The sequence below is a fragment of the Acomys russatus genome, chromosome X (assembly GCF_903995435.1).
Source record: "Acomys russatus chromosome X, mAcoRus1.1, whole genome shotgun sequence".
In the NCBI taxonomy this organism is placed as follows: domain Eukaryota; kingdom Metazoa; phylum Chordata; class Mammalia; order Rodentia; family Muridae; genus Acomys; species Acomys russatus.
In genome coordinates this window covers 81760869-81773186 of record NC_067169.1, presented here as the reverse complement: position 1 = coordinate 81773186, position 12318 = coordinate 81760869, and the positions used below count along the sequence as shown (strand labels likewise).

Below are 12318 nucleotides of genomic sequence, written 5' to 3'. Positions count from 1 at the left end.
GCCATAGATGCAGCTATGTCATGGATCAGCTATTATCAGTTGCATCCCCTAAATTCCTACCACAGAGCAACATTGGCAAGATTGGCAGCACTCCCCTTGTCAGGTGAAATGGCATCCTGTATGACTGTATGCATCAATAAAAGCTTGAGGACAAATTTTAGTGATGCAGTACCCACGGGTACTCCATCTATTAAATTTGTAGAGAAATAGCAGAGCGCAAAGAAGATGTAACTACAATTATAGTGCTTTTCATTCATATTTTAAAATTAATATTCAAAGGATTATCTTTCATTATGCCACTTTTGCCCCTTACTTTATTCTTCTTTATCCACTTCTCTTCGTCTCCTCATAAAAGAGACATTAAGGAAGCAATTAGGAGGATGAACTTACAAAATAACCCGAGCTGTCCACTTCAATGTGATGAGAATCATACAGTCACAGAAATGTGCATAAATGGTACCTGACCATGATATTTTGGTCATATACTCACTTATAAGAAAATATTAACCTCCCACAATCCCTTGTGTCCATCCTTTCCAGCTTTGGCCAGGCCAAAATGGCTCTGGCAAAGAATGGTGGCGAGACGAAGGGCCATTCCGCTATTAACGAGGTGGTGACCCGAGAATACATCATCAGCATTCACAAGCGCATCCGTAGAATAGGCTTTAAGAACCATGCTCCTCGGGCACTCAAAGAAATTCAGAAAATTTCCATGAAGGAGATGGGGACTCCAGATGTGCGCATAGATACCAGGCTCAGTAAAGCATCTGGGTCAAAGGAATAAGGAATGTTCCATATGGCATCTGAATATGTTTGTTCAGAAAACGTAATGAAGATGAGGATGCACCAAACAAGCTCTACACATTGGTAACTTATGTGCCTGTTACTACATTCAAGAATCTACAGACAGTCAATGTGGATGAGAACTAACCTGCTGAATGCCAATCAATGTTGCAGAACTGCCAAAAAATATTCACCACATAATACAGCATAACTACACTACAGTCCACAGACCTAAAGAAGCTAAACAACAAGGAGGACCTTGGGGAGGAGGCTTAATTCTCATTAAGTAGGGCAAATAGAATAGACACCAGAAGGGATTGAAGAGAAAGAACAGAACAGGAGCCTACCATAGATGTAGGCCTCTGAGAGACTCCACCCAGCAGGAGATTGAAGTAGATGCTGAGACTCACAGCCAAACTTTGGGGCAGAGTACAGGAAGCCTTATAGAAGAGGGGGGAGGGATAGAAGGACCTGGAGGGGACAGGAGCTCCGCAAGGAGACCAATGGAACCAAAAAAATCCAGGGAAGGATGCTGCAGAGACTGATGTACCAACTAAGGACCATGCGTGGTGAGGACCTAGACCCTCTGCTCAGATGTAGTAGATAGGCAGCACAGTCTCCTTGTGGGTCCCGTAAATGGGAAGTAGGGGCTACCTCTGCCCTGGATTCTGGTGCCCACTCGTTGATTGCTTCCTCCTGGTGGGGCTGCCTTGCCAGGCCACAGAGGAAAAGGATACAGGCAGTCCAGATGAGACTTGATAGGCTGAGGTCAGATGATAGGGGAGGAGGGCTCCCCCTTTCTGAGGACTAGGAGAAGGGGGAGGGGAATGGAGGGAGAGTAGGACCAGGAGGCGACGAGAGAGGGGGCCTAGTCTACAACAAATTTTGAGGTGATTTGGTAATTGTCAATGCCTTCTAATTGATCAACAAGGTTAGATGACCTTTAGTGGCTGGTTAGAGAGGATTAATATTTGTCTATCATGTGCCTCCCTACACTGCATGCTTTGTTGGAAAGTATAACCTCTCAATATAGAAAGTTCCATTTTCCCCTAAGGAACTCCATGTCAGCTCCCAGAAGCGAAAGTCGACTATCTTTCCTGTAATATCTGCCATAGTCATGATACTTTTGTAGTGGAATAGTTATTTAATAAAATAATCCCCTGCTATGTGCAACAGATACTGTGGTATCATGAGACCCTCAGTATGAAAAGCTTTTGAACATACTAAGAATAGTGAATTTACTCATAAAAATAAAATCTCTCAGACTAGCAAAGTTCAGTCATGAGACTCCAGCATGTTTATACTTGAAGAACCAAAAAAAAAAAAAAAAAAAAAAAAAAAAAAAAAAAAAGCCAAAATGAGGTATATTGGGTAAAATTGATTACATCTATATATATTGATTAGCATGCAGAACCATAAAGTACAGAAATGAAAAGGAAATTTTGTTGTACATTCAATGAAGGCAAAAGGCGAGGATAAAGTGATTGAAATATGGAACTTATTGAAAGCAGAAATTATAGGAAGTTAAAATAATAGACGGTCAAATGAGACCAGTACGATGGTCAAGTTGAAATGTACCATGTAGTTCAGTCAGTATCACATCATAATTAAAAGGAATACGGTAGTTAACTACTAAAACAGTATAATACATAAAATCCAAAGATAACAAGATGATGAACACTATGGGGGAATGGATAAATAGCTCATTCTAAAAGTGTTTGCAATTCAAGCATGAAGTCCTGAGTTCAAGCCCCAGAACAGCATTTTTTAATTAATTTATTCATATTACATCTCAATGGTCATCCCCTCCCTTGTATCCTCCTATTCCTCCCTCCCTCCCATTTTCCCCCTACTCCCCTCCCCTATGACTGTGACTGAGAAGGACCTCCTCCCCCTGTATATGCTCATAGGGTATCAAGTCTCTTCTTGGTAGCCTGCTATCCTTCCTCTGAGTGCCCCCAGGTCTCGCCATTCAGGGGACATGGTCAAATATGGGGCACCAGAGTATGTGTGAAAGTCACACCCCACTCTCCAGTAGAACCAGCATTTTTAAAAGCCAACATTTTGGTGTACTATTGAAATCTCAGTAAAGCCATGCACCTCGTGCATGCTATCAGTTTTCTCTTTACACCCCATATAATGCTTCATTGATTGATTGATTCATTCTGATATATGTCAATATAGCCTACTCATCTTAATTCTGGTGTGCCTGGATCGACAGCAAATTATTGGTAATTTATAGCTGTTGGAAGACTCAGAGTTTGTTCTATGGGTTCTTATTTGTAGTTGTGTCCTTCCCCCCACTGTTTTTACTATTAAAATGTGTTTCAGTGAACATACTTAAGAGGAGTCTCTGTGGAGATTCTATATGCTAGAGATTTTTCTCTAGGGCACATACTTAGAAGTGTAATTCCTAAGCCAAAGGGAGTGCTTACCCTACAAGTGTAATTGTGAGTCTTAGGGAGTGCTTATCAGGTGTTTCCTAATGGCTCTCCAAAGTGATTGAACCAATTTACTCTTCCACTACAAGTATGTGATTTTCTACTTCTCAACATTGTTTTAACACTTGATGTAATCAGGCATTGATTATATATACATACATATGTGTGTGTGTGCACGCTTAAGTGTGTGTGTGTGTGTATGTGTGTGTGTGATTGAAAAATGAGCAATCATTCTGATATGCATTTACCTGATTACTAGTGAAGTTGAGTATTTTTCACTGATTCTTGTCCAGCTGGGTGCCTTCATCTGTGAAGTACCATTTATATCCTTGGATCATTTTTCATCTCAGTGGCTGCTTGCCATGCTGATATGTTGTCATTCTTTATATAACTTGTATATAAATCCAGTCATGATTTTACAAATCTTCATTCTGTCTGTATATATCACCTTTCATTTTTTATAGTATATATTTTGAATCATTTGTGTGAATTATTTACCAATCAGCATTCAGTTTCATGGAGCATTTATCCATAAGACTTTAAAAACAATAAAATGAGAAAATGATTTGAATGTGAGTTGTAAGAAATTAAAGGTTCAGGGTACTAGTAAAGTGTGCGTGTGTGTGTGTGTGTGTATGTGTGTGTGTGTGTGTGTGTGTGTGTTTGTTTCTGAGCATTAAGCTCAAGATGGCACACATGCTAAGCACATGTTGTCACCATCAATTTATACTGTCATATACAGGAAACATTAGCTCATCCTTGAGTTCTGGAAGACAGAATAATTTCAAAGTAAACATGAAATGGGACAGAATATGGACTTCCAAATATATATATACACATAGTCAATGGATTTTTGAGAAAGATCACAGGGCCACAACATGTGATCCTGGGACAAATGGCTATCTGTATGCAGAAGGAAAGTAGACCTACATCTTATATAAAAAAGCAATTCAAAATGAACTAGACTTAAAGTTGTAGGCACAAAATAGCCTGAAAATATGAAACAAAAAGAAGACAATGCACATGACATACTTCAGGACATGGAAGTGAGTGAGAATTTGCGGGGAGAGGAGGATTCTAAAAACACAGGAAACAGAAAGCAAAAATGAAGGGTTATATCAAATGGAAGAGCTTCTCCAGAACAAAGAAAAGAAACAGTGAACAGACAGATGCAGAAAGATAAAACATTTTCAAGCTATATTTCTGGTAAGAGACATAAGGAACTCTAAATATGAAACAATCTGTAACAAAAGAAATGAGACTCACCTACATGCTACCTACTGGCTAAAGAGGCTCCAGGAGAACACAGCCCATAGAATCAACTAAGCAGGGCCCAGAGGGACTCCAGAGACTGAAGCAACAATCACAGACTCTACATGGATCTACACCAGGTCCTCTGCATATATATTACGGTTGTGTAGCTTGGTGTTCTGGTGGGACTCCTAACAGTGGGAGTGAGGGTTGTCTCTGACTCTTTCGCCTGCCTTTTTCCTCCTACTGGCTTGCCTTATGCAGCCTTGATATGAGGGTTTGTGCCTAGCTTTATTGTAACTTGTCTTGCCATGTTTGGTTGATATTCCTGGGAGGCCTGCTCTTTTCTGAAGGGGAACAGGACAGCAGTGGATCTGGGAAATAGGAGAGGTAGGAGAGGAACTGGGAGGAGTGGAGGGAAAAGAAACTGTGTTCGGCATGTATTGTATGAGAGAGAAAGAAATGAAGAAAGAAAGAAAGAAAAAAAGGAATACAGGAAAGAGGAAGGAAAGAAGGAAAGAAGAGAGGAAGGAAGGGAAGAAGGAAGGAAGGAAGGAAGGAAGAAAGGAAGGAAGGAAGGAAAGAAGGAAGGAAGGAAGGAAGAACCTAATCTTAGAATGGGCAATAGACCTAAGAAGAGTTCTCTCAAAAGAAGGCATGCAAGTTGATGAAAGGAATATGAAAACAAAACAAAACAAACGAACAAAAAAGCCCAATGGCATTAATCATCAGGAAATGCAAATTAAAAACACACTAGAATATCCCCTCACTTTAGTAAGAACATCAATTATCAAAAAGACAAAAGATAGCAAACATGTCCCTTATGAGAATGTGGAACAACAGAGAAACCTTTGGTAGAAGGCTTTTTGGTAGAAATGTAAAATAGTGCCACTGGTATAGAAAACAGTGTTATGGGTAGGTATCAAATAAACTGAAATCAGAGTCTTTAGTGGCATCTTCACTCATATTTATTGCTGCATTATTCCCAATAGCTAAAATTATGGAAATTGTCCAAGTTTTCATAGATGAATGAGCGGAATTTTAAAAATGTGATATGTTATAGTGTAATATATAAAATTCAACAATTAAAAAAGGAAAACCTGCAATATGCTACAGTATGGATCAACCTTGAGGACATTATATAAAGTGGAATGAGTTAGTTACAAAAAAGGTAAGTACAATATTGTTCTTTTTAAAAAAAGATTTATTTATTATTTATACAGTATTCTGCCCACCACAAGAAGGCACCAGATCTCATTACAGGTGGTTGTGAGCCACCATGTGGTTGCTGGGAACCGAACTCGGGACCTTCGAAAAAACAGATGGTGCTCTTAACCTCTGAGCCATCTCTCCAGCCCGTATTGTTCTTTTTTAAAAAAATATATTTTATTAATTCATTCATATTACATCTCAATGGTTATCCCCTCCCTTGTATTCTCCCATTCCTCCCTCCCTCCTGCTATCCCCCTATTCCCCTCCACTATGACTGTGACTGACGGGGACTTCCCCCTCCCCCCGTATATGCTCATAGGGTATCAAGTCTCTTCTTGGTAGCCTGCTATCCTTCCTCTGAGTGTCACCACAAGGGGATGTGGTCAAATAGGAGGCACCAGAGTTTGTGTGAAAGCCAGACCCCACTCTCCACTCAACTGTGGAGAATGTCCTGCCCATTGGCTAGATCTGGGTAGGGGTTCTACAATATTGTTCTTAAAGTACCCAGATTAGTCAAAATCACAGCAACAGAAAGTAGATGTCAGGGTCTAGGCAGATGGTAATGGTGGGGGTGGAGAATGGAACTATATTATTTAATGGATATAGAATTCTTGCCTTACCAGATGAAAAGAGTTAAGATGCATACTTGGTAATGGCTGTACAACATTATGTGTGTATTTAACACCGCTGAACTGTATACATAAAATGCTGGAAATGCTAAATTATGTCAGATGTGTGTCAGTACAAGAAAAGTTGAGGAAAAGGTATTCCAATTCACGTGCCTCCCATTGCTAGATGGAATCTGGTTTTATACTCCTTCCCTTGAATATAGACTTAGTTATTCATTCAGTTAAAACAGCTAACCCTGAAACAGACTTTTGCTCTTCATTTAAGCTGATAGGAAAAGAGGCGTCTTTATTCAGTGATCTCTCCAAAATGAATTTATCTGGCAGCAGAACTTCACACATCACTGGTCTTTAACACTTCTTTCATGTGACACATATAAATGTATCGATGATTTTTATTAGAGCTTTTAAACTTAAAAATTAAGTGGAATAAAAGTTTACAGACTGATATATTTCTACTATACTTTTATTAGCCTGTCAGGGTTGCCATAACAAAATATCACAGATTGGGTATGAACTGAAACTGATTTTTCACAATTATGGCAAAGAGAAATCCGTGATCAAAGTGTTCTTATGATTCATTTCTGGTGTGGGCTCACTTCTTGGCTTATACATAGCTGCCTTCTTACTGTGTGCTCATCTGGCTTTTCCGCTGTGCAGATATGGAGACGGAGAGATGGTCCATCAGATTTCCTTTTAAAATAAGAATGCAAATCCTGTGTTATGCTGTCTCCAATCTCAGACTACATCTACCCTTTATCTTCAACATAATTATAGGTCCTGTTTCCAAACTCAGTAGTCACATTATAGCTGAGCGCTTTAAATGTGCTCGAAGAAGACAAAGTTTAGCTCATAGCAATAGCCTAGAACTTCCTGGAAAGTGATGGGGGAAACATGCTCCACTTCCTTCCAACTTCTTCCTTTACTTATAAGCAATCAGGTTGATGAAAGTACCAGGGCTTTCAAGAGTGTGCATGGCTATACAGGCACCCTGGTGTCCCAACTTATGAGAGTCTTTCCTAGCTGAAAAAAATTGAACTGTTTTTGTCTTTCTGATCTCATATATTCTGGCTTAAAAGCTTCCTCTCATTTTCCAAAGAACTTCTTATATAAGAGAAGTTACTATTATTATTATTATTATTATTATTATTATTATCCATAATATATAAGCAAAGGACAAGTAAGGTTAAAAAAATCCTGCAAAATAAAATAACCATTGAGTTCATTGGCCTTCTACTGCTGGGCATGGAGGCTGACCTTAAATGTGCTTTGTATTCCCAGTGAGACTCGGTTGGAGAAAAATAATTGGTCCTTCGCAAGTGGATGATCTGGTTATGGATGGGGGATTGTCTGTACTTTAGCTCTCAGCACTGGGATCCCATGCCTCTTAGACCTATGTAGGCCCTGTGCATGCTGCCACAGTCTCTGTGAGTTTATATTGTGTCAGTCCTGCTGTTTCCGGAAGGCCTTGTTTCCTTTGTATCTTCCATCCTCTCTGGCTCTTACACTCTTTCCATCTCCTCTTCCATGGGGTTCCCTGAGCTCGGAGGGAAGGAATTTGATAGAAACATCTCATCTAGGGCTGAGTGTTCCAAGATCTCTCATTTTCAACGCATTGTCCAGCTGTGGGTCTCTGTATTTATTCCCACCTGCCGCAGGAGGAAGCCTCTCTGATGATGGCTGAGCAAGGCACTGATCTATGAGTACGGCAGAATATCATTAGGAGCCATTGTATTATTATATTCTTATAGCAGAACAGTAGCATGTGGTTTTCCCCTTGGCCTTCAACCTATCTATCCTCAGGTTCTTGACAACCCAAGCAATCCTAGGAGTAATTTTTAACTGAATACTTGAAAATCAGAAACATGTACTTTCCCCCAAAGCACGTGGCAGAGAGAACTGAGATCTAAAACCTAGCTCATGCCGGGCTTGGCTGAATCCTAGTATCCTCCATGCCATGACGCACCAGTCATCCCGGGACACCCATCTTTGAACCTGAGCCCCACCGGGAAAATGGGGCTGATTGTACGTTACTTGGTAAATAGCTTGGCTATAAAGTCAGAAAACCCCATAATGTCAGGTTCCAGGGGAATTAAAATTTGCAGTTCTGTGGCAAGATGTACTTTTCTCTTCTTGGTTGGAACTCTGTGCCCTACTCTTTCACCATAGCTGTCAGTTAGCCTATTTGGGGGGTGGTAGGGTGGACTTGGCTTAAATGATCAGAGTCAGTTCTGCAGTCTTCTAAGCCTTGTTCTCTAAGACCCTGACTTTGAACATTCCAGAAGAAAAGCCTACATTGACTAATATTTCTGCAAGTGTAATTATTTTGTTTATTGACATATAATCTACGCATTACAAACTTCATCTTTTCATAAAAGCGAGCAATGTGGTAGATTTTTTTTATACATTCAGGTTTACACAGCTTTCATCACATATTAAAACTTTTTCTTTTCCCTTATACCATTAGAGTTATTCTTTCATTCAACTCTAAGAAATCACTAATTCGCCCTGTCTTTATAGATTTACTTATTCTGGATAGCTTATATATGTGAAATCATAAAGTGTGTGATTTTTTACATCATTAGTCATTTTATTGTTTTTTCTTTCTTTCTTTTTCTTTTTCTTTTTTTGCTTAGCACAGTGGTTTCAAGGTTCGTCCTTGTGTGTTTCAGGACTTTCTTCAGTGGCTAAGTATTATTCCACCATGGGGGTATTACATGTTGTATTTGTTTCTTGATTAGTATGTGGAATTTGACTTTGTCTATTAGAAATAAATCTGTAATAGGAAGCATGTTTCTTCTCCTCGCCTCAAGCTCACAGAATAATGACTCAAGAGTCTCAAAATATAATTACATATACCTAGGCCACATAGCTAGACCTAGCTCATAACTTAAAATAACACATTTATACTAATTTACAGTCTGCTACATGGCTGGTTACCTCTGTTCAGATACCCTGCTTCTGCCCTCCTCACATATTCCCAGATGAATTTCCTACACCTGGCTTCATCCCAGAATCCTTTCTGCCCACTGCATGCCCCACTACCCTTTCCTATAGGCCATACGTTTTTTTCTTTTTTCGACGGGTATTGGGTCCATACACTACACAGATATTCTCTCTACGTAAATCTGCTGTGGACCCTATGTATAAGTTTTAGTGTCAACAAATATTTTAGTTTCTCTTGTACACATATTTAGGACCAGAATTACTGGGCCACCTAGCTGCTCTGTAACCAACCTTTTAAGAAACTGAAAAATCATTCTACAGACTACCTGCACAATTTTCCATTCTTACCAGCAGGGTATGAGGGTTCCAGTTTTTTCACATCATCACCGGCACATTATTACCTTTTTAATTGTAGTGATCCAAGTGGTTGTGGAGTGCCATTTGTGTGTATGTGTGTTGGCGGGGGTTGGTTGTGTTTGGTTGGTTTGTTGTTGTTCCTGTTGTTTGTGACAGGATTTCTCTGTGTAGCTTTGGTTGTCCTGAAACTTGCTCTGTTGACCAGGCTGGCCTTAAACTTATAGAAATCCTCCTGTTTCTGCCTCTGCCTCCCAAGCGCTAGGATTAAAGTCATATACCATCAACAACCAGCTCACGGTGGTTTTGATTTCCATTCCATAATGATTAATTAGTGGTTTTCGTGTGTTTATGGCTCATTTGTGCATTTTCTACTGAGGAATGTCTTTTCAATCTTTTGCTCAGTTTTCAAATCAGGGTGTATTTTTATTGACATTTTAAGATGCATACATACAAGCAACATTAAATGGATGCAATATGTATGGTGTATGTAATTAATAAAAATAGTTATGAGGTCATACATCTTTAAAATTTTTAACATAATATTTCTTTTTTTTTTTTGAGATAGGGTTTCTCTGTGTAGCCCTGGCTGTCCTGGACTCTCTTTGTAGACCAGGCTGGCCTCGAACTCACAGTGATCCGCCTGCCTCTGCCTCCCGAGTGCTGGGATTAAAGGCGTGCGCCACCAAGCCCGGCAACATAATATTTCTAATAATGATTTGGGACTTTCACATAATGCCATAGTTTCAGCATGGTCTCTGGTGGCAGTACAGGCCAGAGACACCAACATGGTCACTGGCGGCAGCAGCACAAGCCACAGACATCATGTGGCTTTCAGTGTTAACAAGGGCTATGGAAGAAAAGGGTCATACATTTGAAAGGGAAGGAGTGGAGAGGAAACAAGATGAGTTGCAGGGAGAGAGGAAAGGGTAGAAATGACGCAGCACAGTACTTATGTACGAAATTCTAAAAAATAAAAATTTAAGTTAATAAAGTTTAATATATTATGATACTAGAATTTATCAAAAAATGTAATTCTTAATTTTCTCCTATTTTGTGGGTTCCTTTCATTTTATTGACAGTAACCTTCGTTCTAGGAATGAAAATTAAACATTTACTTTATAACAATCTCATTAACATCAATCCATAGTTTATTTATTTTTGTTTCTTTGAGACAGGGTCTCTCTGTGTAGCCTTGGCTGTCCTGGACTCACTTTGTAGACCAGGCTGACCTCGAACTCACAGCAATTTGTCTGCCTCTGCCTTCTGGGTGCTGGGATTAAAGGCGTGCACCACCACATCTAGCCATAGTTAGTTTGTTTTTTTAAATTCCTTTACAAAGCTCTATTGTCTTCCTTCCTTTCGCTCTTACTATTGCCATACAAAGTATGCTTTAATTAGTGGTATTCTTACTAACAGGTATTTCTTACTTACTGGTTTATGCAGGTATATTTTAAATAAATGAGAGAAAAGAAAGTCACTTGGGAGGTAGAGGCAGGCAGATCTCTGTGAGTTCGAGGCCAGCCTGGTCTACAGAGTGAGTCTAGGACAGCCAAGAATACATAGAAACCTCCTGTCTCAAAAAACAAACAAAAAAGGCCTAAAATAAATCTACTTAAATTATTGTTCAGTGTTCTGTTTTTTCATTTTAGTTTGAAAGATTCCCTCAGTATTTCTTTAAGAAATTTAAAAAACATTGTTTTCTGTGTGTGTGTTTTGCCTGGGTTTGTCTGTGCACCAAGTGAATGCAATGCCCACACAAGCCAGAAGAGGGTGCTGGATCCTATAGAACTGAAGTTACAGATGGTTGTTGACCACCATATGTGTGCTATGAACCAAACCCAGGTCATCTGTAAGAGACACCAGTGCTAGTACCCACCAAGCTGTCTCTCCACCTCACCTTAGCATTTTTTTTCGAGGCAGGGTTTCTCTGTGTAGCCTTGGCTGTCCTGAGCTCCTTGTATAGACCAGGCTGGCCTCGAACTCACAGAGATCCGCCTGCCTCTGCCTCTCCACCTTAGCATTTCTTATAGGGCAGATTTGCTAGTTAAATATTATGTCATCGTTTGTCAATCTGAGAATGTGCTCCTTGCGTCTTTAATTTTAAAGGAGTCTTTTTGTTGGATATATAATTGTTTACTTCAGTTGTGTCCTTTCCGTGATTTGATCTGGCATTCTATTGCCTCTGCTTTCTGTGGTTTCTGGTGAGAAATGAAATATCTCTATTCCCTTTCTGCTTTCAAAAATCTATATTAGGCATTGGTTATGACAACTTTGAGTTGCATTTCTTCAATGTGTAGATTAAGGTTTTCCATCACATTTGGGAATTTTAGACAATATTTTCATGCATTTTGCCCATTTCCTCTTTTTGGACTTGGATTGTGCATATGCTTACATGCCTAATGAACTTTAACCAAGCTGGTCCCCATGAGGCTCTGTTAGATTTTCTTTGTTCTTTTGTCTATTTGATCCTCACATATGATAATCTCAATTGTTCTAGATTCAAATTCACTGGCTCTTCTGTCTTCTGTTTACTCTAGTCTACTGTGAAGTCTTCTGTTTAGTTCTAATTTTTTTTTCAATTGGCGTTTCAATTTTACAATTTCTTTTCTTTTTCTTTTTTTTGGGGGGTATGGGGTTTTTTGAGACAAGGTTTCTCTGTGTAGCCTTGGCTGTTCTGGACTCGTTTTGGAGACCAGGCTGGC

The 12318-nt window shown here is 39.5% G+C and overlaps 1 pseudogene; it reads left to right on the top strand.

The window, feature by feature from the left end:
- Positions 1 to 556: 556 nt before the first annotated feature.
- Positions 557 to 930, top strand: LOC127184854 (60S ribosomal protein L31-like; annotated as a pseudogene).
- The last annotated feature ends 11388 nt before the right edge of the window (positions 931 to 12318 follow it).